The following is a 24,886-nucleotide window of genomic DNA, read 5'->3' as shown; positions in this document are numbered from 1 at the left end:
ATATTTCATTAGAACAACTAATATTGTGGGGAAAAACAGGCAAGGTTTTTGCACAAAAGTGTTTCTCATTTAATCTTTAGAAACTGTGCTCAAAAGCTTGCTAGTTTTTCTCCAAATACACTAGCTACTCTCACAAAGCACATTCACATTCTCCCCTGACCTTTGCCTCAGTGGTAGCAGGTTAAACTGGAATGAGTGATGGGAAGGGGGGAAAAAAATCAGGCTGAAACTAAAGCTCTTCGGAAACCTTTACTACAAACTTCACGCTTCAAAAACTTGATCAAGGAAACTGCAAACATTCCATTAAACAACAAATCTTTTTAATCAAGTTCCTGTTAAAGATACGAGGCATAAACTACTACCATTGCTCTGGCCACTGTGCATTTATATAGATACTTGAGGAAGTCCCTTACAACTTACATGTTACTCTAAAAGTTCTAATTGCTTTGAAATTCTCCTGAGGCATTCTCCAAGCTATCCCTTCCAGAGATACTGATATTCAGCTCCTGGGCTGAACACCTCACTGGAGGCTGTTTTACAGCAGAGCAGCAAAGTTTTGTAGAACAAGTGAGACTGTTTCTGGGCAGGCTCTCCTTCTCCTCCAAGTTCTTCCACACCCATGTGGCAGCACCAACAGAAACCATTTTGCTATTGGTTCATGATGGTTCTAAACCTCTATAACAAAACTTCAACAATGTCCTCCCTGAAGCAGTCCTGTTACTATTATGGATAACAATGCAAAGATACTAAAAAAAATGGTCAGGTACACTTGGAAGCTCAAGGCCACAATAAACAGCAAAAGAAAATACCATGTACACGAGACTGTTGGAAACTTTTGCCTGGGGCAAAGTGGAAATTTCCAGCTACCTGCAGGAGACAGTAATCTTTCATTAAAAGGTCTGAACCTATATAAATAAAGCAGTCGTACTAGTGCTTGGATTTGTAAATGTTTGTTTAAAGAAGATAGACACCAAGCAACTCATTTTCATAGGTGACAATATCAGCAGCTATTGTCCCAACAGGGGGATGAATTTCCCTCTTCCTCACAGGCAGTCATGTGAAAGCCATAATTACATACTGGTGTTGATAATAACTGTTTTATGCAAATTATTTTAGTGGACATATAAATGGGAAGAAAGAGGAATTAACCCTACTGTGAGGGAACTGACTGTTGCTGCAGGAAATACAAAACAGTATCACAGAAAAGGAATGGAGAAATAACTGAGACGGAAAGTGAGCAGGGTAAAAAAAACCCTTGATACAATAAACAACGGTGATCCTATGTATAGACCCATGAAAATAAGGTGCATGCAAAAATAAAGCACTAAACCAACAAAACAAAACAAGGCAAAAACCCAAAAAGAAAAAGGTTGTTAAAACTTCATCCTGGAATTTGAAAGGGATATGGCTATTAGGTGCCAGTCCTCCCTGACACTTACTAGCATCATACACACTCTCCCCTGGAAGATCGGAATGTCCCAAGCTCACGTGCTACACTGCACCTTCGATGTCTGCGCAAGCCTGTTGCTTGTGTTAACTGCAGACCTGATGAGAATGGAGATGTGCAATATTCCAAGTGCGTAACAACGGCCCCCAGAAACTCCCCCCGTGACACCCACCCTGGGACCCTCGCTACCTCCAGCATGCCCCTTCGAATCTTTCCTGCTCATCACACTTTGTGAGAGAGGGTCCCCGAACGGTTCGGTACCCACGATGATGCTCAAATCACAACGTCTGGCTTCGTGAGTAAAAGGTTTCCTTTCCAGAAACAAAGAAGGTGGTCTCCAGGAAAAGTACACCAAGACGTAAAAAAATCCAGAGTTTGCATTAAAAAAAAAAAATTAGCCTGGGCCTGACTTCTAGAAGGTACTTGGGGACGTAACCTGCATGTCCAAGTGTTCTGGGTTTGGTAACCCGCCAAATGACAGGCTAGTTACCTGGTACATCTCGGACTACATTTTCACACACCAGTTGCAAAAACCACCTCTCTGAGCGTTTTCAGCTTTGACAGCCAACTCCAATAGCCTTGCTTCCACTGTTTTTCCACAGAAGAGAACATCTCACTCTCTCCAGCACCTCTGCTGGCAAGTTGGTGGTTGCTCTTATCTCCAGCATCCGCTGGTGCTCTCTGTTTTAAGACTAGAAGGCCAGGCGGGACAACCTCCCCTCAAAGAAGCTGCCTCTCCTCCTCCAGAAACCTCGGCAAGAAGACTCGCCAGCTAGACGGTACGAAAAGCTAAGCTTCTCCAGCCGGCATGCTTCCGACCAGCCCACACAACGAAACGGACAATTAGCCCCTTCCCACCGCTCTTCCTGACTCTCCTACTGAACCCCTTTACGGGCACAAGCACCTTGCTGGGCCCCGGGGTTATTTATTATATTACGCTCCTGGGAACACCTACAGCTGGCAAAGGAGAGGAACGCCCCGACTCTGCCTTTTCACAGGCACCACCATCACGCAGCAGGTTCACAGCAAAACCCGTCTCTCACCTTGCTGACCTCCAGGAAACCATACACTTGGCAGCCCTCCTTCTTCTGCTCTTGCATTTTCTGGCTAAACCCTTCCCTCTTGCGCTGCTCTATGCTATCCGGGTTCTTGAAGGCCCAGCCTCGCCGCCTGTATGCTTCTCTGGCATCGCCACAACTATTACAACACCTGCAAAAGCACGAGCACCATCTTACCATCTCTATCGCTAGAAAGAGAGGCTCCAGCTCAGGACTTGAATCCTTGGTGGATTCTTTGCTTCTTCAACAAAGCAACAAAGCAAACATCAGGGACTGGACCTTGAAAGGTGGCCTAATGCTCCTGAAGGAGCTCGAGCTTCTTGAGGTGCTTTTTGAGATTTTGGCATGAGGATGCAAGCTGTTTGCATGCAGTTCCTGAGTCTGAAGAGGGCTCTGCCCGTCCATTTAGACAGTCAGATCACTCCTGGGCAAAGAAATTTGCTACAAAAACCACATCATGTCCCACAGCTCTGAGCAGTTTGGAACTTCCCCGTGTGAACAAAGCATCTGCCTGTTTCTATTCCTCCTCTCTCTGTTTTTAGGCCAAGACTGTCAAAACGGGAGGGACGGTTAATGGCAAACTTTCTTCATTACTTTCTACCTCTGGATAACACCTTGGTCACCACAAAAAACAGGTTTCTGTTTTCTGCAGCTTCCAAAGGCATACCAAACCCACAACAGTTCTCATCATTCTCTGAACACGTGCCCAGCATTTCATTGCACAGACCTTCACAGACATTTGGAAAAAAAAAGTGCATGCAACAGAACAGTATGAATTCAAGTGCTAAGAAGATACAAAAAGGTGTAAAGGTTACCGAACGTCCTCTGACTCCGCCCCACAACAGCTCTCGCAGCCATCAGCATCCAAAGAGTTTGGATCAAACACTTCTTCTTTCCCCAGCTCTAAGAGAAAAGAGGATTCAAAGTGATGAGACATGTCTAGAAACGCTATCTTGTACGCGTTTTGCTCTACACACAATGCACAATGTGTTCTACACACGAATGCAACGATTTTGTGTTGGAACTTGTGCATCCTGCACCCAAAGCCCACCTGAAATGGTATGCATAGAGCCTGCTGAGGTGTGAAATAACACCAATTAACAGAGTAGCATTCGTCATCTCAAGAACAGCCTCCAGAGAAAGAACCGGCTATCTGTAAGCCTTCCTGGAGCGTCCATCAGACGTTACTTGCATAAAGGCTTTGTTAGAATGTTGTCTGAAGCAGACCCAGTCAGTACACTGTGACGGATACTGGACCTGTTACACAAAATGGTAAATAGTTGTTGTCCCCAGACACTAAATTTGTAATGTCACAACCTGCGAATACAGAAAGGCTGCTCAGTGACACAGCAGTAAGAACACTATCACCACATTCCCATGACAACTGGAGAAACCCTCACAGGAGAAACCTACTGATTGTTCAGCTCTTGGCTTAGTTTAGCCTTTCAACTTCAACAACAGAAAAGTTAAATCCGAGTGATGACAACTCAACAAATTTCGTTTATGCTGATCCACAGAACTACACTGTCTCCCAGTAAAGGTAATAAGGAGCTCATGTTTTGGAAAAGTCAGGACAGTATTACTGTTAGACTGCAGCACTTTGCCAGAATCGTTTCTGGTTTGTATTGAAGTACAAGGATGAGTCATAACATGCAAATACTGTAGAGGAGATGTTTATGGAGCCAAGGACCGCTTACTACAACTTCTAACTGATACATCAACTAAAATAGTTTATCAGGTATGCACACACACACAAAGTAAATGTAGTAAGGTGCAAGTTTAGGCTTAAGGGTCGAGTCACCAGTCAGCCAGGGAAAATACACTCTTTCAGCCAGGGGGATAAGAATGCCAGACTGGAAGAGCGCGTATGGCTGGGGCCAAGTGACGTACAGGGAACAAGATGCACACTGCAGCACCCTAAATGCGGGGTTTGGTTCGGTGTACAAGGAGGACTGTTTCCAGCTGCCACAGAAGCTGTTACGCTGAAATGTAATCCACTTCCCCCTGCAGCATCAGCACAGTTCCTTGCGATCCCTCTTCACAAAGGAGACTGCCAAGGTCTGTGGTCTCGGCCTGCTATCGAAGCACCTCGGCGCAGGGCGGCTCTCGGGGAGGGCAGCCCGCTCCCGTCGTCAAGGCCACCGGCTGGGGGAAAGAAAAAACCCCAAACCCATCTGCGGCGGGTGAAGCTGCTGCGGGGGCAGCCCGGAGGGGGCGGCGGAGGAGGCGGCGGCTCGGCGGGGGTGCGCAGCCACGGCAGGCCGCCCCGGCCCGCAGGGCCGCCTCTCCGCCGGGGCACGGCGGGCAGGAGGCAGCACGGCGCGGCCGCGCCCCCCCGCCGCCGCTCCTCACCTCCTTGGGGAGGTAGTACTGCAGCTCCGAGAAGAAAAGCAGCACCACGATGAGCCCGCTGACAGCCGTCACTGCCGGGGAGACGAGAGCCGCCCTCAGCCCCGCCGATCGCGGCCGCACGCCCGCCTCGCCTCCGCCGCGCCTCAGCCTCCCCTCAGCCGCCGCCTCAGCCTCCGCCTCCCCTCAGCCCGCACGCCGCCGCCTCCCGCCGCCCAGCGCCGGCCCGCAAGGCCCCCGGCCGGCCGCCGCCCCACGGCGAGGCCCGGGCCCGCCCGGCCCCCGGCCGCCCTCACCCCGCCCGCTCACCCAGCGCGCCCCCGCACGTCTTGACCCGAAAGTCTTCCAGGGGCTTGGGGAAGGCATCGAACCGCTTCAGCCGCCACAGCGAGGCCATGGCGCCGCGCGGCCCGGAACCAAACCCGCCTGCCGGGGCCGGGCCGGCACCGCCCCCGGGCCCGCCCGGCAGCGCGGCCCGAAGCCGGCCGAGGGGGCTGGCGGGGAGGGGCTGGCGCTCCCGGTCGCCTCCGGGCCGGGAAGCTCCTCGCTGCCGCCTCGCCCTCCTCTGGCCCGCCCTGCCAACGGCCCCCGGGCCTCGGAAGGACGCCCGAGAGACGCGGACTGGGCCGAGATCGGTTAGCTGGAGAGGGCTCGACCCCGAGGCCAAGCTGCTGGCAGGGAGCGGCTTTCACTGGCTTTCGCGCCCTCCCCAGCCCATCCGCTGCCTCCCTCTTTGACAGGCCTGCAGTTGGTTACTAACGCCCTTCGGAGAACAGCCGGGCTGCCCCTCAGGCTGGCTGTCGCGGCGACAGAGCTGAGAGCAAAGCGGCTCGGCAGAGTACCGCCGCTTTTTGTGCTGAGGGAAGGAGGGAGGGAGGGAGGAGGAGGGAAGGAGGGATGAGGAAAAAAATCCCACTCTCGTGCCCCACCTTCGATCCCTGGCGTGTACTCTTCCCCCTTCGCTTTGAGAACACCTCCATTTCCCCCTCTCCTCACAGGGAACGGCCATGAACTCAGAGCTTCAATCCTACGACACCTCCCAATAGCTGACTTGCGCAAGTAAAAGAACAGCATCCTCTTTTCCTAAGCCACCAATTTACCCACCCCTTGCTTTTTCCTACTGAAAAAGTGCGGTCCTGCACAATTCCTTTTATTCAAAAAAACTTTAAAAACCACCGTCACTAGGAGATGCTTGCAAAGGCAAAGAGAACAAACGCAGCCCGTTTCCCACAGCAAAACGTAATGCATTCCTGGGAAGGGCACGAGACAGGAACCCCGTGATGCTGCAGCTGCTCCTCTACAGGAAAAGAAGGCTCAGAGAGGCTGAGCCAGCTTCCGAGTCTCTGCCTCCAGAACAGCAGCTTCGGGCTCCCTGACCACAGCTGCTAAGGAGCAAGACAGCTCTCGGTGAAGGTCTGACAGCTCCTGGCTGGTCTTTGCACAGCACTCAATGTAGTCCTGCTTGCATTTGCGTTCTTGCGCCAGCTGCGTCTGCAGAAGGGACACCTGAAAGAGGCGAAAGGCCGAGCTCAGACAAGCCCACGCTGTTAGGACCATCCGCAGCTCCACGGTTCCGGCTGTCAGGGAAGACGCACCCTCTAACTCCAGCCCTGACAAACGCTTTGTCCCACTTGGGGAATGGGCACTAACAGGTTCCCAGAGTCACCCTGAACTGACCTGAGACTATCAACAATTCGAGTCTCTTTCCGGCATACCATTCACACGTACACCACCGAGACATTCCATGTATATGAAAGACAGAGGTTCCTACAGGATTTAGTAACCCAGCTCGTTTTTTTCAAAGGAGAGATCTGGGCTACTGCCGCCTCGGTTCCACACGCTTTGTCCTCGGCAGGAGCACCACTGGTTACACAAGGTACTGAAGAGCTGTTCTGTTATGATCTAGTTGCAAAACTTGACAGCTAGCACACGAAAAGGGCGAAAACGCTCATTCTTCCTCCCTTCAGAGCATTTCACAAATGAGCAGAGCAGAATTGGATGAACCAAGCCCAGGGGGGAAACGAGCCTTAAAGGACTGCGGAGGCCTTGAAACTCCTCCAACTCTCTTCTTTCCTGGCAACACGGGGTTGTGCCTGCTGGGCTTTTTGGGGGCAGAGACCCAGCTGCTCTCACCTCCTCCCAGGTTTGCAGTGCAGTGCGGCCACAGCAGCTCTGGCATGTTGCCCTCTGCCTGCTTTGGGGTGGAGGAGATGCCAGCACTGGGAGCAGCGCTCAGGGCTTTGCTGTTTTGGGGAGCACAGCTCAGGTCAGAGGTTCTCCTCTCTTTTCCAAGTGACGTGTGCTTCGCCGAGGGCTGTGCTCCCCACGGGAATGCCATCCCCAACCTCAGGCTAGGAACATGAAAATACTCTTTCTTGGCAAGCGAACTCAAATAACAGAAGCAGTTCCTAAAGGAGTTTTATGGCTCATGGAACCTGCTGCCTTGGAATTACACCACCAAGGTCTGTCAACATAAAGCCAAACCAGATAAAAAGGGCGACCCTGATCTGCCAGAGCAGACTAGATGTTGAAACTCAGGCAGCCAGCCCTGGCAGGGGAATGCGCAGTGATATGATGCAAGCTCCACTGGTAATTGAGCCAAGGGAAAACAGGAGGAGTCAACCAGGTGAGTGAGACTCAAGGGGAACAGCCTTAGAATACTCCCTCTTTTCCGGCGAGTTCCAGTTTCTGCATTTCCTCCAATCCCTCTCCCACCTTTAGGCAAGCCAGAGACTAGACCTAGGTGAATGATGGTGTTTGGCCACGGCCAACAGATGGGTCTGACTGGGTATTTCCACCGCCTGGTGTTACTCGCTCCCTGACAGCCAAACAAGCCTCGGGCTGTAGCAGCGTGCAGAGTTGTGCCCATGAGTACAGCCCCAGCAGCTTGTGATGAGAGCTTTCCTCCTCCTCACCTGGTTCTGCAAACTCAGCTAATCGACGACTGCAGCGCGTGTGAGACGACTCCTGTGAAGAAAACGCAAGGATTTGGTTTTGGCCTCCAGTCTGGCCAGGGCCATGGTCTATATTCGACTGCGTTAGGTCTATACCGGGGGGCTGCTGCCACCGGGATTTGCCCTTGTTCCTCTGTATGGCCAGAGCCTCCTCCCACCAAGTAAGAGTCTGTTCTCACCTGTCGAGAAGCAGGCACCTTGTGCTGGTCGGGAGAGAGAAATCCGCACGCATCTGGCAGCGACCGACCACTACAGTATCTCTTCAGTCTCCTCGTTCACGTTCCACCTGCACGTTGGATAGGAGAAAGGGTCACAGAAACCTGCCACCAAACAAGGAGCAAAAGGACCTCTGGACATCACGGCAAGGAGGTGTCTGCTCAGAGACCGTTAAGTGCACCAGAGAACGCCGGGGCCAAAAGCACTCCAAGTAGACTACGGAAGAGAAAGAGCGAGAGGAAGCAGATCCTGACACAAGAGTGTCCAGTGTGACGTATGGGGCCACTGGGGCAAGAAGGGTGGTACCGGAGTGAATGTGCATTTGTGAAGGCAGTGGGGTGCCAGGAGAGAGAGAAAATACGGACGTGTGTGTCCACAGGGGGAGGTGGGAGAGGGAAGGAAACAAGCAGAGGACTCCAGAGCGCTGTCTGTGGAAAGGGGTTGTGTTCCAGAGGACCGTGAGGCTTTGCAGAGGCAGTGAAAGCCTGGTTTACCTGCTCAAGAGTCCTCCTGAGCTCAGCATTGAGTTGCTTCAGCTCAGTCTTCTCAACTTCCAGCCTTGCAACTGCTCGCTGCAGATGTTCCAGCCGCTGCGACAGGAGTTCTCTTCTCCGAGAGCCACGAGAGCTGCTCCCCTTCTGCAGTAGCCTGCTGGGCATACAGAGAGGAGATTGTGTGAGCTGGTGCCCCAGAAAGGTTAGAAGGGCCACATCAACAAGTCAGGGAGAGTACATCCTGAATGCGCAATGAAGCCTTTAACCTGATCAGGCAGCAGTACGAACTCCGTTAGTTTTAATACACCGGAAAAGCTGTACCTCAGAAATCTAAATCTCTGAAGCATCCTCTAAGCACCATCAGGGCTGCTCTTCAGCCATCGCTACAAAATTGTACTTAGTTGGGTCAACTGTGCCCTGTCCTTTCCATGCCAAATCCTAACCACGACACGTTGGCTAAGCTTGCCTAGACAGGAGAGAACCAATTACCCGTCCCCAGCTTTTGGACCGGAGTGAATTTTAACAGCAGCGCTGTAGTACTTTTCAGTGGTTCTGGGCTTGACAGAAAACGTTCTAGCAGGTGAATGGCCTCTGGCCAGAGCTCTACAGACAGGCAAGCCTGCTGGCTGCAATCATGGTTTCTTCCATGGCCAAGCAGGTCATGGATCTATGGGAATATACATTCCCATATCTTTATGGGAAACAGCTTTAGAACCTTTATAGACATTTTGGTTGACTGATGATCAGTCACAGTGCCTACCTGATGATGAAACCGGTCCGTGTCCCTCTCTGAAACCATACTCTGCAGGACGGCTACTTCTTCCCTCAACGTGCCATTGGCCATTTCACTCTTTGTAAGGGCGAGAGTCAGTGCTTGTGCCTTCTCTTTCCATTCCATTCCCCGCTTTCAGTCTGCTTCAAAATAGCAATTGCACGCTCCAATTCTTCCCCTTTGCCTTCCGCTCATCTTCCAGTTGTTGGGTTAGCTCCTTCTGCCTTTGCAAGAGACGGTCTCTCTCCTGGAGAACTCTCTTCTTTCTCTGCTTCCTCTTCCTCCCATTTTCGGAGTTTCTGGATTTGTTTCTGTAGGGTCTCCCTCCATCCTTCCATCGCAAAGCTGATGTTATTTGTTTCAGGAGTTCACTCTGCCTCCTAAGCTCTTGTTCTCTCCCTGCCAGAGTCTTCTCTAAATACCCGACTCTGTCTCTCTGGTACTTGATCTCTTCATCCTTCTTTGTCAGCATCTGCTGAACGTGCCGGAGATCTTCCCGAAGAGCTCTTCTTTCCTCGTCTAACTCTTCTTGCTCACCTTGAGCCTTGGTCTCTTGTGTTCCACCTCTCGTGCAAGGCTGCTTCTGCTAGGAGCTTCTCTCTATGCTCTTCTGTGAATGTCCTAACCTCTTCATTCTTCGTTGGTTAAGCCTGCAGCCTGCGACCGATCTCTGCAACGGTTTCAGGCGAATCTGATCCGTCCTCCTTTTGCTGTTGAAGCTTAGAGATAGCCTCCTCCAGAACCCCGATCGTTTTTTCTCTTTCTTTCAGAGTCAGTTTTGTTGCTTGAAGATTTGTTTGCTCAGCTTCGTGCTTTTCCTCCTGTTCCTTGCATGCCTCACATTGCTTTCTAAGGGATACAATTTCTTGCTCTTTTTCCTTTAGTGCCCTTCAAGACGTTGCAGGATTTCCTTCTGCTGTTGAGAGTCTTGTTCTTGTTTTTGGAAGGTCTCAATCAGTTCCTTCTGAGATTCAATCATGAAATCCTTTTCTTTCAGTATTGCCGTAGTGTATTCTAAGTCTCTGTGTAAGACGCTCATCTCCGTTCTTCTGTTTTTTCCTCATAGCTCCGTGTTTGTTGCTTTTGGACGTCCAGGAGCCTGTCCTTTTCTTTCAAGGCTTCGAAGGTCTGCTCCAGTTGGTGCCGGACAGTCCTTAACTGCATTGCCATGCCTTCTTCAGCTTCCTGGATTTGCTTTTGTTGGGACTCAAGCTCTTGATCTTTTTTAGATAAAAGCAAGCGTCATCTTTTCTACTTTACCATGAAGCTCTTGCAGGTAGCCCTCTTGCTCTTCCTTGTACTGCTGCAAGAGGCTTAACTGATCCCTTTGAGACTCACACTCACTCTCTCTGTCCTTAAGAGCTGCCCTCAGGTGTTCAAGCTTGCGTGCAGAGATTTCACCTGTTCCCTCTCCATTTCCAGGTCTTGGATCTGCTGAGTCAGAGACATAAGCTCCAAGTTTTCTCCTTCAAGTTTCCTTTCATATGATCAAGATCCACCTGCAGATTTCTCACTTGGGATGCACCGTGTTGTTCTAGAATCATTATTTTCCCCTCCTGGAATTTGATCTCCTGCTCCTCTCCTCCAGCTCCTTGCTCATCTTGCTGACAGCAGTCCTCTGCATTTCTCGCTGCTTCTCCAGCTCCGCTATCAGTTCTTGCTGGGATCTGATCCCCTGGTCCTTTCTCTCCAGCTCCTTGCTCATCTTGCTCACCACAGTGCTCTGCATTTCTCGCTGCTTCTCCAGCTCCGTATCTCTTCTTGCTGGGATCTGATCTCCTGGTCTCTCTCTTCCAGGTCTTTGCTCATTTTGCTGGCAGCAATCCTTTGTTCTTCTGCTGCTTCTCCAGCTCCTGTATCTCTTCTTGCTGGGATTCAATCTTCTGGTTTTTCTCTCTTACGTCCTTAATAATCTGATCCAGAGCAGTTTTGTGCATTTCTTTCTGCTCTTCCAGCAGTCTCATCTGTTCCTGGTACACCTTCATTTCTCCCTCCCTCTCTGACAGGATGGCAGTCACATGAGTGAGATTCTCCTGCAAAGCTTTTCCCTGTGCTGCCTCTTTCTGGAGCACCTGGATTTTCTCCCGCTGCATTTCCAGTTCCTCATTTTTAATTTTTAGGAGAGACACTGTGGTGTGGAGTTCTTGTTCAAGGGAGTGATGCCTATCTGTTGCTGTAGTCGCTCGGGTCTCAGAGGCTGTGACCGACTCCTGAAGAAGTTTTATCTCCCATACCAGTTCTTCTTTAAGTGCTTGCAGTCTGTCCCGTTCCTGCTGCAAAACAGGGAGGAAAAGATTCAGTAATGCCGTCTGTGTATGTTTGCTTTTCGTACTCGATTGGAACTCCTGCTCCAGTGGCAGCCAAGTGCTGCCCCCCTCTCCCTGCCTCTCGGGATGTTGCAGACCTTTCCCGCGCCACCCTTTAGGCTGCGTCTTTCCCAGCTGACTCAGCCAGTCCCACCTTCCTTTCTGCCCTTCTCTGAACCTCTTCTAGCTCTAGTGTGTTCTTTTGGGGAGGAGCTCCCAGAACTGCAGCCAAGATTTAAAGCCCAGACTAAGCATGATTTAGGCAGTGGCATGATGCTGTTCTCTCTGCTAGGGAGGAAGGGAAGAGAGAACCACCCCAACATTTGATTTCCCTTTTTTGGGGGTGCTGGGGTCTTTTCTGGACCTCTCCTGTCTAGAGTTTTCAGGGTACCATCCTCTAGAACCCCACTGTGCCCTCTGGAAGGAGTAATGGTCAGATCACAGTCTCTCATTCAGTGTTTGAAATCAGGACTAGTTTTCCCCTTGCTGGCACACATATTTAGCCGAATCAGCACTTTGGTTTCTCAAATGTCTGTATTTATTCCCCCGCTGTCTGCTCTCAGATGGGCAACGTTGAACAGCTCTCCATCATTAGCAAACTTTGTCTTCTCACCCCTTTTTCCAGATCCAGATATTTAGAAATCTAAATATGGATTTGGACACAAATAATTGCCCAAGCTATGCAATGTAAATAGAGACAAGTTTGAAAATTACTTTGACTAAAGCTTCGAGGGCAGAAATCTTCAGAATTGAGGAAAATAAACACCCTGAATCATCACGGAGTTTTCTATGACTACGGCATCTTCCCTTACTTATTCAGAACAATGCAATTGGAAAGGTTAAACCAAAAAACAACCACTCTGTATCTTCTCAGATTTGGACTGAACCTGTACGAGACCACCCAAAATCAGCTCTCCACTGGAAGAAGTTGCTCCTTAGAATTATTAGCAGAAGGCCAAAAAACATGTAAGAAATGGCCCTTCACGGCATCTGCCAGCCTCACCAGGACATCCTTTCTTTGCTTCTCAGTGCTCTCGAGTCTCCTTTCCAAAGACGCCACCTCTTGATGTAGAGTCACAGCCTCCTTCTTTAGAGGCTCTTCGGAGGCTGCTAGCTGAGATGTCAACTCTTCCACCTCAAGTAAAACATAAACAAAGCAGTCAAAGACTACAGCTTGTCACTGTCAGCCATAGTGTATACTGTGAGGAAAGGGAAAGAAGTTGTTGAAATTCCACCCTAGCACGAGAGTACCAGATTCACAATGGATACAGCCGACTTGTTTAAAAATCTCAGTGGGTCACCATGGTCATCTGAAAAACCACCTTAAAAACCAAGGCTAGCAGTAACAAGACCAGCAGAAATCCATGCTGATGATTGCTGGCAAACAGGCAAAAGCACTAGGCCATCTGTCCAGGGCGGCAGCTGAGATTCAGCTGGCCTGTAAGTCTCCTTCGGAGCAGCTGAGATGGAGACCACAGTATGGTGGCAGTCCGAGGGATCACCCCATCAGCCTGCTGCTCTGCCACGGAAAGGCACGAAGTGGAGAGACGGCCTGTTTGATGACTGGAGTAGCTATTGCTGTTGCAGTCACCTGGTTTTGTAGAGCATCCCGCTGCTGAAGGAGGATATTCATTTCCTCTTTGACGGTTTGGATTTCTCCCTTGTGCCTCTTCTCCACTGCCTCGATCTTGCTCTGAGTTTCCTGCAGCTCTGCTTGCAGCTCTGCCGTGATGTTCTGTAAACACAAATGGAGAGCAGGCTACTGGGACCTGCCATCAGGCCCAGCTTTTTCCTCTTTCTGTCTCAAAATCACATTCATTCAGCCACTTCTTTCTGCTTTGCTACCCAGCTCTGCTTCCACTGTAACCCTGCCTTCCTGTTGCGGATCTCTGGAGCTTCCCAGGCTCTGTGCTTTCAGTGCCTGCAGTAGTCCTTGCCTCCTCAGTCCAGGACTTATGTTTTATGTCCTGGGTACTGCCCTTCACTCTGTTACCTGGCGCTCTCAGCCTCTCCCGCAGCTTACGTCCAGTTGCCAACGGCCCGTTCCTCAACCTACCCTACTAGTCAGACTACCTGCCCGTTCTCTCGCTGCTCTTCCACCTCCTGCCTCAGCTGCTGGAGCTGCTGGCAGGCTTCTCTCAGCTCTCCCTGAGTTTGGAGCAGCGTCTCTAATAAAGCATCCTTCTCACGCTCCTTTCTAGCAGGACCTGCACAGAAATAAAGAGAAGACGGGTTCAAACTCCCACGCAGAATTGTGCGGCAAGACTCAAAGACTGACGGCTCACACGTTCTCAAAGCCCTATGCTGCTGGGCTCCTAGGTCATTATCTGCCCACTTGGAGGCACAGATTCCTAAGGGAACTGGCACTATAAACATGGTCCATCCACGGTCCCTCTGGGATTGAATCTCCAACAAACTCCTGGCCATCTAACAGGAAAATGTGTGGCATTTCTCCAGTGTCTTGCCTTGCTGGTGAGGGTATCTCTCGTCTCCTGCTGTGCCCTGTGTGTCTTTCAATAGCGACTTTTGCACCTAGTTAGCAGCCCGATATCCAGCCACCTCCCACAGCTCTATCCTTGCTGCGCAGGTGGCTTCCTTTTTGAGCTCACCCCTTGTGAGACACAGTTATGGTGTTCACGTTCTCTTCAGGCCGGCAAGGCGCTTCCTGCCTTTCTTAAACCTACCCTCTGGTAGCCTCTCGCATTAGAGGCCCTGTCCCTCGTGGCACAAAGCTCTCATGGTTGCTAAGGCATCACTCCTGTTTACAAAGGGCAGCTGAGAGACACTTCTACCCAGACGGACAGTGTCCAGAGAAGCACTGCCAATAAGGAGCCAGAAGAGTAAAAAAACCACACAAATTCTGCCTTCACAGTCTTTACCTCTTGCTTGGCATTTCGACTCTGGTTCGTTCCTCTTCTTGTTGAGCCTGCACGGTAGCAACTTCCTGCTTCACATCAAACAGCTTCTTCTCGTGCTCCCTTTCTGTCTCTGCCTTCTCCTTTTCCCATTGCTCCAGCATCTCCTGGACCTCTGAATGGTGCCCTTCCCGCTCGCTTGCCTGATGAGGGCAGGAAAAGACTTCAAGACGGAGTCCCAGCCAAGCTCCTCAAAAAAATGGGAAGCTTCATCCCTCCCACAACCCCTCACCAGAACAGCGCACCACAGTGGCTTTGTGCCCTCCATCAACCACATCCTATCGAGGAACTTAAAAGGAGGGTCAGCAGGTGGAAGAAAAGGAGACGTCACCTTCCCCTCTCTGATGCCTGCCTGTTTCCCAACACCTCTCGCCTCGGGATTTCTCTCTGTTCTCAGAGTCTCTGTTTTCAAAGCTCAACTCCATTCTCATCAAGGAACAGATGCTGAGGGACTGCAGGGTGAGCAAGAGGCCAGTACCCCGATGCCCTAGTCACAAGACAGGCCACGAACTGAAGTACCAGGGACAAGGGCCCTGTTCCATACGCTTCTAGCCCAAAGCTAATGCCTCTGTCAACCGCGGAAGGACAGACAGAAAGGAACAAAGTTCCCGTGCCTGCAGCTGGCAGGAATGTCAGGAGTCCGCTTCACGGTAGACAGGAGTCCGGGAAGCTCCTGCCCCTTTGCTGCCATGCTTTGGGTGGGGACCACCCAACCTTCTGCTGAACTCGTCTTAGGCCCACCCTGAATCTGGGGCTGCAGTTACTGTCCCAGCAGAGTCCTGTGGGTGTTCACGTGCCTTCAAGTAGGAGCCATTGGCTCTGCTGCCTGGCCTAGCAACGTGTGGCCTATGACAGATGACTGCTGCCATTTCACACGCTCAGGCTATTCTTCTTCTCAAGCCAGCCCACAAACCTTGCTCAAAGAATTCAAAAGCGTATCGTTTCCTACCAGGTCTTGCAGGAGCTTGCTTATTTCCACTTCATGATCAGCTTGCCGGAGTCTGAGGGTGTTGTCATACTGCTGTTCTGTCCGCAAGAGCTGTTCTGCCATGTTTTCCCGTTCCTGCCTCATCAGAGTCCTCTCCGCTTCCAGCTCACACTGAAGGCACTTCACTTCCCCTGCAAACACGACAAATGGCAAGATTCAGTGCCTGCCCAAACAGTGGTTCTGACTTTACTGACCTTAAGCCATTTGAATTTCAGTGTAGGAGGGATCTGTCTCCAGCTCCTTCACTCCTCAGAAGCACTGCAGACAGAGAGCTATTTTTATACCATCTCCCCTAGGCAGGGGGAGCACCAGAAACAAAGCAATGAGCCTTTCACCTTGGATCACCTCCTTGGCCTGCGTGACGGTGTGAAGTTGGACTTCAAGCTGACTCCTGGCGATCTCCAGCTGAGATAAGCGCTGCTGAGCCTCAAACAGGCTGGATTCCAGGGTCTCCTTCGCCGACCTGCAAGTTACAAATACGGAGAGAAAGGAGTTTCTTGCTCCTGACACCACAGGAGTTACTCAGTAAGAATGGTCGAGATCCTACCCCGAGTACGGAAAACTGTAAAAAAAGGTATTTGCATTAAAATGCAATGCAGCTCCGAGAAATTACTTAGATACATAAAAAAACTAATCAAGCCAAGTACCAGAATTACTGGAATTATCTTGCTTGACTTCACGCAGGAGAAACAGACCCAAGCTCAGGAGAGCTTTGCTAGCTTTAGCTGCCAGAAAAATACATCAAATCATGCTACTGTTTTTTTGTTGCTCATTCCTCATTTTCTGTCCATGGCAGTGAAAACAGCTGGAAAGCACGCCAGCTGCAATAATCTCGTGTAATTGCCACCTTATAGTAAGACACTAAATCATGTCCTGCCTAGGGTCTCCTCCCCGCCTTTACCTGGCCTCTGCCAGCTGCTCTGAAAGGCCTTGTCTGTCCCGCTCCACGGCTGCCAGTCGCACCTCTAGGGCAGCCTTCTCGTGCACCAGCAATTCCTTCTCCTTGCACACCTTGGCCAGCGCATGCCCTTGGCGAGAGGACTCCTGGCGCAGCTGCTCCAGACCACTGCTAGCCGACTCTTGCTGGCGGTAAACCTGGAAGCGGGACAAAACACAGTTGGAGTCCTTTCTCTGGAGTCCTGGGCAGAGCCGGCCAGTGCCGCTTCTGAATCAGCTGGAGGAGAAAGAGCTCCTGGACGTTGGGCTGCAAGGTTAAGAGCATCTGCTGTATACCGCACTCATACCCTGGGCTGCCAAAAGGCACTGGCACTGTTCACTTGGAAGTGATGTGTAAGGCCCTCCTGGGTCGCCTGGGACCAGACAGCTCCCTCCGGGCAAACGTACATACCCCACACTACCTGTTTTCATGCAAAAATACTGCATCTTCCAGAACTGCCACCTTGCAAACTACGATTCTATCCGAATCTATGCCAGTGACGGACAACTTCAGCAAAGTTGAGCAAAAGCAACTTTGCTCGCTGAAGAAAGTGAAAATACACATGGTTTCTCCTTCTAGGAAAAAAACCCAACCCATCAAAGCGTCACCTACTGCAGTGTGTAAAGCAGTTGGATGCAATGAGGTGATGCTTGGCAGGGCAACGGCCCCTGGGGCGAGCAGTGTCATTTAGCGATTTCGGAATGTCTGGCTGATGTGGCCAAAGAGATGGCAGACTCTGTTTGTACAGTAGTTCATGTCAACCATACCGTTTACGCGTCTTGCACAAAGAAGTTGTCTAATATACCTCGCCGGTATTCAAGCTTGAAGACGAACCCTGATTTTTTAGCTTTTTTCTTCAGTCTAACACCTCTGCTCTGTATTTGCCAAACATACCACGGACTCCAAAACTAAGACTGTCTAACAGAGAACAGACCATCAGAAACAACCAATTCTCCTCTCAAAGTTATCCCCTAATACCCAGGACTGCACATTATGGAAACTGACATTTGAACGATGACAAACTCCCTAGTCTCCTCCAGTGACACGATTCTCCCAAGCTCTTTTTCCCGGGTACTGAAATCAGTTAGTCCAGAGAAAACAGTCCTGTGCCATCCCCTATTTCTCATCTTCTTCCTCAAAGCCTAAAGAGGCTCCAGCAATTCAAAGCTGCGTGTGTGTCTTAAAATACAATTCCAACAATTTCAAGGTGTCATTCCCATTCTTGGCAGGACGGGACAGCAGACATTGACTTGCAGCTTTGTCCCGCTCTCTAGGCTCGAACAAATGCAGCTTTGAAAGCTGCAGACTTCACAACAAGAAGCATAAATAGAAACAGGCAGCCCCGGGGCTTTTTGCCTCAGAAAAAGGGTGAAGAGCTATGCCGTTTGCTTCTTTTGCCACACGTGAGAGTAGTAGTCTTACTCAGCTTCATGGACACAATCATCTCCCTGCAGCTTCTCAAAAGCCAAAAAAGAGGCCAGCACAGCCAGGGGGATTAAAGTAACCTGTAGAAGCAGAGGACAACTCAGAGAACTGCAGAACTTCTCTGCAAGCCAGCAACACGCTTCCAAAAGGAAGTAAACAAAGCCTTCCGACCTCCAGCACTACCAAGCGTCTCCTTCACAAAAACCCCGCAGAAGCCAACAGATACAGCTTCACTGAGCCAAGCAGCCCAAAGCCCACCCAGAAAGCACCCGCTTTTTGGGCTCACCTGACTGAGCTTCTCTTGGGTTTCTGCCTTCTCCTCTGCCACTCTCCTCAGCTCTACCTGCAGCCCCTCCTGGTGCTCCTCTGCCTTCTTCAGCAGCTGCTCCAGGTGGGCTTTCTCTGCGCTGAGCTCTTCATTTGTTCGTTCACACAAGGTCAGCTTCTCCTGCTCAGAGATCTTTGCTCTCTCCACCTCGTCCACTTTGCCTGACAGAGCTTCATTCTCTTGCTCCAGCTACACTCACAGAAGCACAGAGGAAATAAGATACAGTCAGATTGACTCTGTAGGAGGTTTGGCTTGGACAGAAAAAGGAACAACATTTCCATATTCAGACAGTCCTACTGTCGGAAGGCAAGGAGTCTGAAAAGAAGCAGCAGCAGCAGCTGGAGACGAACCCTTGGCAAGCTCTTTGGCAGCTCTGCTCACCTGCAGCACAAGTTTGCTCAGTTGCACTTTATCCAGCGCAAGGGCTTCATTCATACTGCTCATCTTCGCTGTTGCAACACGTAGATCAGCTGCTTCAGCACTCAGCTTATTCTGAGCCCCTGTCAACTCTGCTACTGCCTGCTCTGCCTGGAGAGACAAAAGAACAACATGAGAACAAAGACAGGAAAATCCCTGACTTGAAGCAGCCACTCCAGATCCCCTTTTGTGTCTCTGACACACTCCCAGTTCCGTGTTCCCAATAAGCACGCGGGCACTAACTACACCAAAGAGCCTGTGTGGTCTCATCACCGTTTTCCAAGAAGGAGAACAACATTGTCCCTGTCTTCTACTGCCAGAGACAGCATCGGTGCTGGTCTTGCTATCACAACTGCCTCTCCCACAAGTGCTGCCTCGGAATAAGGTGACCATACCTTTTCCAGTGCCATGGTAAGCTGATGTTTCTCTTGCTTCAGCAGATCCCTCTGAAGGTGCGATTCCTCCAGTGTCTCTCTTGCGTCTACCAACTCACTCTGTAATAACGCATGTTTTCCTTCAAGTGCAGCGAAGTCCTTCAGCCTAGGAGAAGGGGAAAGACCAACAAGTTTTTAATGTAAAAACATTCTCATTTCCAAAACCAAGCGTATAGAATCACAGAATCATTTAGGTTGGAAAAGAAAGACCCTTAAGATCATCCAGTCCAACCGTAAACCTAACCCTGCCAAGTCCACCACTACACCACGTCCCTCAGCTCCGTATCTACACATCTTCTAACTACCTCCAGGGATGGTGACTCAACCACTTCCCCGGGCAGCCTGTCCCAATGCTTATAACCCTTTCGCTGAAGAAATTTTTCCAATATCCAGTCTAAACCTCCCTTGGTGCAACCTGAGGCTGTTTCCTCTCGTCCTATCACTTGTTCCTCCGGAAAAGAGACTGACACCCACCTCGCTACAACCTCCTTTCAGGCAGCTAACAGCTTCCTGCCTGTTAGTTCTCTCTCTCCTCTTTCATACGTTGGATGCAAGACTTTCCCAAGTTCTTCTTTGGGTAAGACAGACTTTTAAAGTCCAGACTAATAGTCCCACAATTACTTTTGCCTTCAGCAGTGAACTGATGAAAGAGCTTGCAATCTATTCGGGGAGATGTGTATGAATTTCCACTCGAATAATCATAGGATCACAGGATGATTCGGGTTACTGTGTGTGATGTTGCAAAATGGCACTTCTTGCCCCAAAGGCCTTCTGCACTCAGTCTGGCATGGAAACGTCACTACAGAGGTGCTACAGCGCACATGATGGTCCTGGGCAAATGCCTCCCAACTCCTGTAGCACAGCCCTGGGTAGCAAAAGGGCTGTACAAGAGACAGAGCTCTCTTTATGCTGGTCTCAATCTCTCACCAAGAATCAGTTAACAGCAAAAACACTCTAACATGCAATCTCTTTTCCAGTCTTGTGTAAGACAAGACACGAGCTTGTCAGTCAGATGGTTTTTTCTATCCGTTCTCTTGAAGGCCATACTTTGACTAGGGACAGAAACAAGGCTGTGCAGAATGGGCGTGTTTTAAACGCGAACACAGCCCATCCATGAATCCAAGCAGCAGCCGCAAAAGATAATGTTGGCAACAGCAAAGTTTAAAACACATTTACCTCTCCTGAAGCTCCTTCTTCTCCAGGTCCCCTTGACTTGTAAGTGCATCGCTTCCCAAGTCTTCTGGCTTATTTCCTCTTCCGCTTCCTGCTGTGCCTCATCCTTCAGGACAGGTCTACCCAGACTGACGGACTCCCGGAGCCGTACGCCAGAGTTCAGGCGGGAGCAGCTTACAAGTATAGATCCAGAAAGCCTCAGTTGCTCTGTCTTCAGCTCTGACAAATCTCTGAAGAAGAATCAAGAAAGAGATCATGTTCACACCAGCTTTACCACCTGACTCACTTCTGAAGCATGCAATTGCGCAACAGCAAAAGCCGGCAGGAAAGACGACATCTTCGCTGGGGACCGATCATTCATCTGACACTTTGGGATCAGGACACATCTGGACAGTGGAGCAATGAGTCTACCGGATAGTTGAGGAATGAGCCTGTTCTCTCCACAGAGATAAGAAGAAATGTGTGGAACAGCCAGAAAGCTTCAAGGACCTCTAATTAGTCTTATTAATTGTTGCTCCTGCTCTATCTTATTAACATACTCTATTATCATTAATAGATGTAAGGAACTTTACCAAGGTCCCCAGCTTTTACACCTAGGGGATCTGCCTTAACTGACCTATTATTATCAACACTTGGACTTCTAAGAAGCTCATGACAATATCTACATAATAAACATTTCGGGAAGGTGGTGTAAGAATAAGCCTAGAATGTTGTAACAAAGCACAAATAACACAAGATCTAACTAGTAGGTCAGGCATACTCTACACGTTAAGGAAAGCTTAGAATCAAATAAGGTCAATGGCTGACGGTAACCCAGAGTTTGAAATTGCACGCTGACACCAGAAGAATGTACTATTATGGCTACACTGATTTTGTTTGTGTAGAAGGCAACTGTGAGAAAGGAACCTCAGAGCAGAGAGCCCAAGAACAACAAAACAGTCATAAAAAGGAGGTATCAAACTAAGCAAAATAAACTGGATAAATGCAATAACAGGGTAGAGAAGCTATTCTTTCTCTCAACAATATTGGTACAGGAATAAGCGGATGCGAACTGACCAGAATAAATGTAAGCTGGAAATGAGGAAGGAAAAAAAAATATATATTCATGAAGGATCTGTCCATCAGGAGCAGTGGGAAAAGAAAGCCAGTGAGATTTAAGGCAGATTTTAATCACCCTGTAAAAGGGAACGCTCTACATGCTGCACGCATAGCTTTGGCGAGTCTCTTCCAACGTGTCCACGTGTGCCCGTGTCTGTGTTAATGTGCCCAAACATCAACGTCGTCAAGTCCATCTGTTCAGGGCCTCTGCACTGCTTATAGCCCGAGCCCCTCAGTTTTATCTGAAAACCAGCATCAAACAAAATGATGCTGAAGATAGCCTAGAGCACGCTGAATGGCATTGCTTCACACTACCAAAGGAGAAGTGCTGTCTTTAGCCGCCACTGAAGTAACGTCAAGGCTCAAAAAGCAGCTGTGAAGGGAAGCTACATTTCTTCTGCCAGAGATCGAGCCTTAACTTCTACTCACCGGTCAGTGGCGGTCTTCATTTCCAGGAAATGACGGCGGAAGGTTACCACCTGACGCCACAGGCTGAGCAGACGGCTGTGTTCACCCCTTAAGCAGCTGTCATAAAGCTAAACATGCAAAGACAAAAAGAAATGCCAGTTCAGCCTTCGCTGTCACTCTACAAGTCTTTCAGACAGCAGAGAGTACAACCACCATCACCAGGTCTCCTTTCACAACAATTCCAACAGGGGCATCGAGGACTGAAGAGGCACCACAGAAGCAGCCTCAGCAGCCCTGCCACCTGACTGCAAGGAAGGGAACGGCCACACTTCTCCTGCACGAGCGGCTGTCAGCAAAGCAAACTGATCGCGAGTCATCACCTCGCCTTGCAGAGGTGTCTAACAGCCTTGGGGGAGGAAGGCAAAAACGAGCCCCTCCGAGAGCAGTGTCAGATTTGCTTACAACAGGCTATTGGGAAGGGAGGCCTGTCCTGTTCTTCTGTCGGCTGCTCTGAATCTGAAAACACACACCCCCCTCCGGTCTCCGCTGCTGGAGACAGAGATTTAGGAACGAGGAAGAAGACGGGCGGTCCTGTGTGACTGCCCCACAGTGCCCAGCAACAGCCAGCATTTGCCTTTAAGACCGAGCGGCATGGTCACAGCAGGTGGGCACCTTCCAGCACCCACCACAGTCTGCTGACACTCCTCCATCTCACACCCCTGTCTTCTGCTCCTCAACACCAATACGTCCTCAACACAGCCACAACTTGCACACAGCAAGCTCCCTATGCCAGAAATGAAATGCATTCTCATTCCACTCTGGCATCACGTCTGACCTTCCCGTAGCCTACCCTTACCTCACGTTCACCGCGCCATTCACTCTCCGTCAATTCCAGCTCCTCCCGGGCCCTCATCCAATCTGCCGTCAGTTTTCCAACATCTTCTTTGAGGGCTGAATTAACCTCATTCGCTTTACCGAGCTGCTCCCGCAGGAGAGTGTTCACTTCTGCCAGATTCTCGCACCTTGGAAAGGGACAAACAGCAATGAGGTCACTGAACAACTGCTACCCACAAGCAGCATCCCCGGGATTTTCCAGCTCCCTCAACACCGACCTCGTTGTCAAACTGAGAGGTGGTAGAAGTGCTTTCTAGGATTAACTAAGATCTCTCTGTGATGGCAAACTCATTTGCTTCCTCCTGCTTTCAGCCTTCCATTCCCGTCCACAATTTCGGTGCCCCCTTCCTCTTCAACTTTGACGATGCCCACAGTTAACGTCTTGCCTCCCCTTCACGCTGTCTGATCGCTGGATGCATCATCTTTCTCTGTCGTTGGCCTGACCACCTCTCTTCCTCCACTCTCCTCTCTCAGTTGCCATGTCCTTTTCCCTTGCAATGCTGTACCCACCGCTGCCCTCACCTTCTTGTTAAGCCTCTCCCTCTCCTTGTCCTATACACTGTGTAAGACCTGTAGCAAAGACCCCACCTTGTTGATCCAGCAAACTGCACACCACAAAGACAGCACCATATACATAGGGGAAACAGCTTTATATGAAACTTTCAACCCAAAAGTGAAAAGTCAAGCACTAATGACTCTGGGGCCACAGACTAATATCCCACCCAGGAAACATTGCACAAACCAAATTTCAAGAACCCTGTGCTGCCCTGTGAACAAGCACAAAACTCAGTTGCTGGATCAAAACAGGAGCTGTGCTTCTCCCGCATTAGCTTGCAACATACGTAACACAGCACACAGGTGCCTTTTACACCACACACAATGATCTCTCGGGCAGAGGAAAAAAGAAAAGCAGAGAAAGAAACGTGGCAGAAGATGCCTGCAGTGCTAAGTGCTCTGCTGGAAGACTCTGGTACAAGCACAGGACGTGCTCTTCAGGTAAAACCAAAGAGGAAAACGCCGGATGTCAGGGCTTGATTCTCAACCTAAGACGGGGCTCTGCTGAGTAGCTCACCTCCTGAATCACAGAACAATTTAGGCTGGAAAGGGACCTTTGGAGGTCACCCGGAACAACCCCCCGCTCAAAACAGAGCCGTGCAGCACACAACACTGTTACTGCACCACAGAACGGATTGGGGACCTTTCTCCTTTCAAAACAGCTTGCCCAACTGCTGCCCTTGGGGAGACCAGGTGGCACTGACAGGTTGGCCCTCACTTCCAGGAGCATCCAGGACACCAAGAATGAGGCAACACTTCTTCCTTTTACCTTTGCTGCTCCTCTTCCAACTGAAGCAGTGCTTTCTTCAGGCTGTGGTCTTCTGTGGCTTCCCGCCTGCCTGGAAGGGATCCCTGAAGAAGAAAGGAAATGTTTAGTCAAATTCTTGTGTCCCCTTCACTCCTGTGAGCATCCATCGCTTTCCCCTCCATTTGTTTGGTATCTCAGGAGCTCGTGCCTTCTTCCAGGCATAACGCTGTCGTGACTACGGAGAGGAAGGGAGGGGAAGGGCGTTACTCAGTGTGAGTAGCTCTCCTCAGTCTCCCCCTGTTGCACTCTCACAGCTAGCTATCCTCAGCTCGTGACCGCGAGCGCTCCCTTAGACTTGAAGCCTGGGAATACTCTCCTACCCTCCTACCCTTTCTTTCCTACGTTTACTTTAGCCGCAGAGCAGAAAGAAAAGCACTGAGCCAGCTCCGTATGTTGAACGCCACCATTCTTGCCTTCCAAAACGCTATGTTTCACCCGATTCTTTTTCAGAGACAGCCATAGCATGTAACAGGCAGCAGAGCCCTCTCCTGACACCTAGCACAAATGGTACTCCAGCAATAAAGCACTCTTTCACAACATTAAAATCCTTCTTCGTAGGGTTTTCTGGACGGGCATTTCTGGGACCGCTGGCTGCGCCAGGAATGGCAACCGGACACAACACTGACAGGCAAACTTACAGCGCTTCTTTAAACCCTCAGGCAGCCAAATCTCGTTTCCCTCTGTCATTGCTGTGGGGAGCTGCTTTTTGTCTGCGTTAACGAACGCTACGTACGCTGTCTTTAGTTAGCAACCTGCGCACTCACCCCTCCTGCTTCCAGCTGCTGCTCCAACTCTCGACACCAAGTCCGGTACTGCAGGACCTAGATGGACACAGAGAATGAAGCTGAGCGAATGCAGTGTGGAACAGACTCGGCTCCTCCTGCCTTAGCTTTCCTCTAAGTCTTTACAG

General features: G+C 50.2%; 1 pseudogene; it reads right to left on the bottom strand.

Moving 5' to 3' along the window:
* Nucleotides 1–24,886, bottom strand: part of LOC127023473 (centrosome-associated protein CEP250-like) — a 37,618-nt pseudogene that overhangs the window by 11,743 nt on the left and 989 nt on the right.

The sequence above is a fragment of the Gymnogyps californianus genome, chromosome 17 (assembly GCF_018139145.2).
Source record: "Gymnogyps californianus isolate 813 chromosome 17, ASM1813914v2, whole genome shotgun sequence".
In the NCBI taxonomy this organism is placed as follows: Eukaryota; Metazoa; Chordata; class Aves; order Accipitriformes; family Cathartidae; genus Gymnogyps; species Gymnogyps californianus.
The sequence above is the reverse complement of the archived record's forward strand: the minus strand, read 5'-3'. Positions and strand labels throughout refer to the sequence as shown.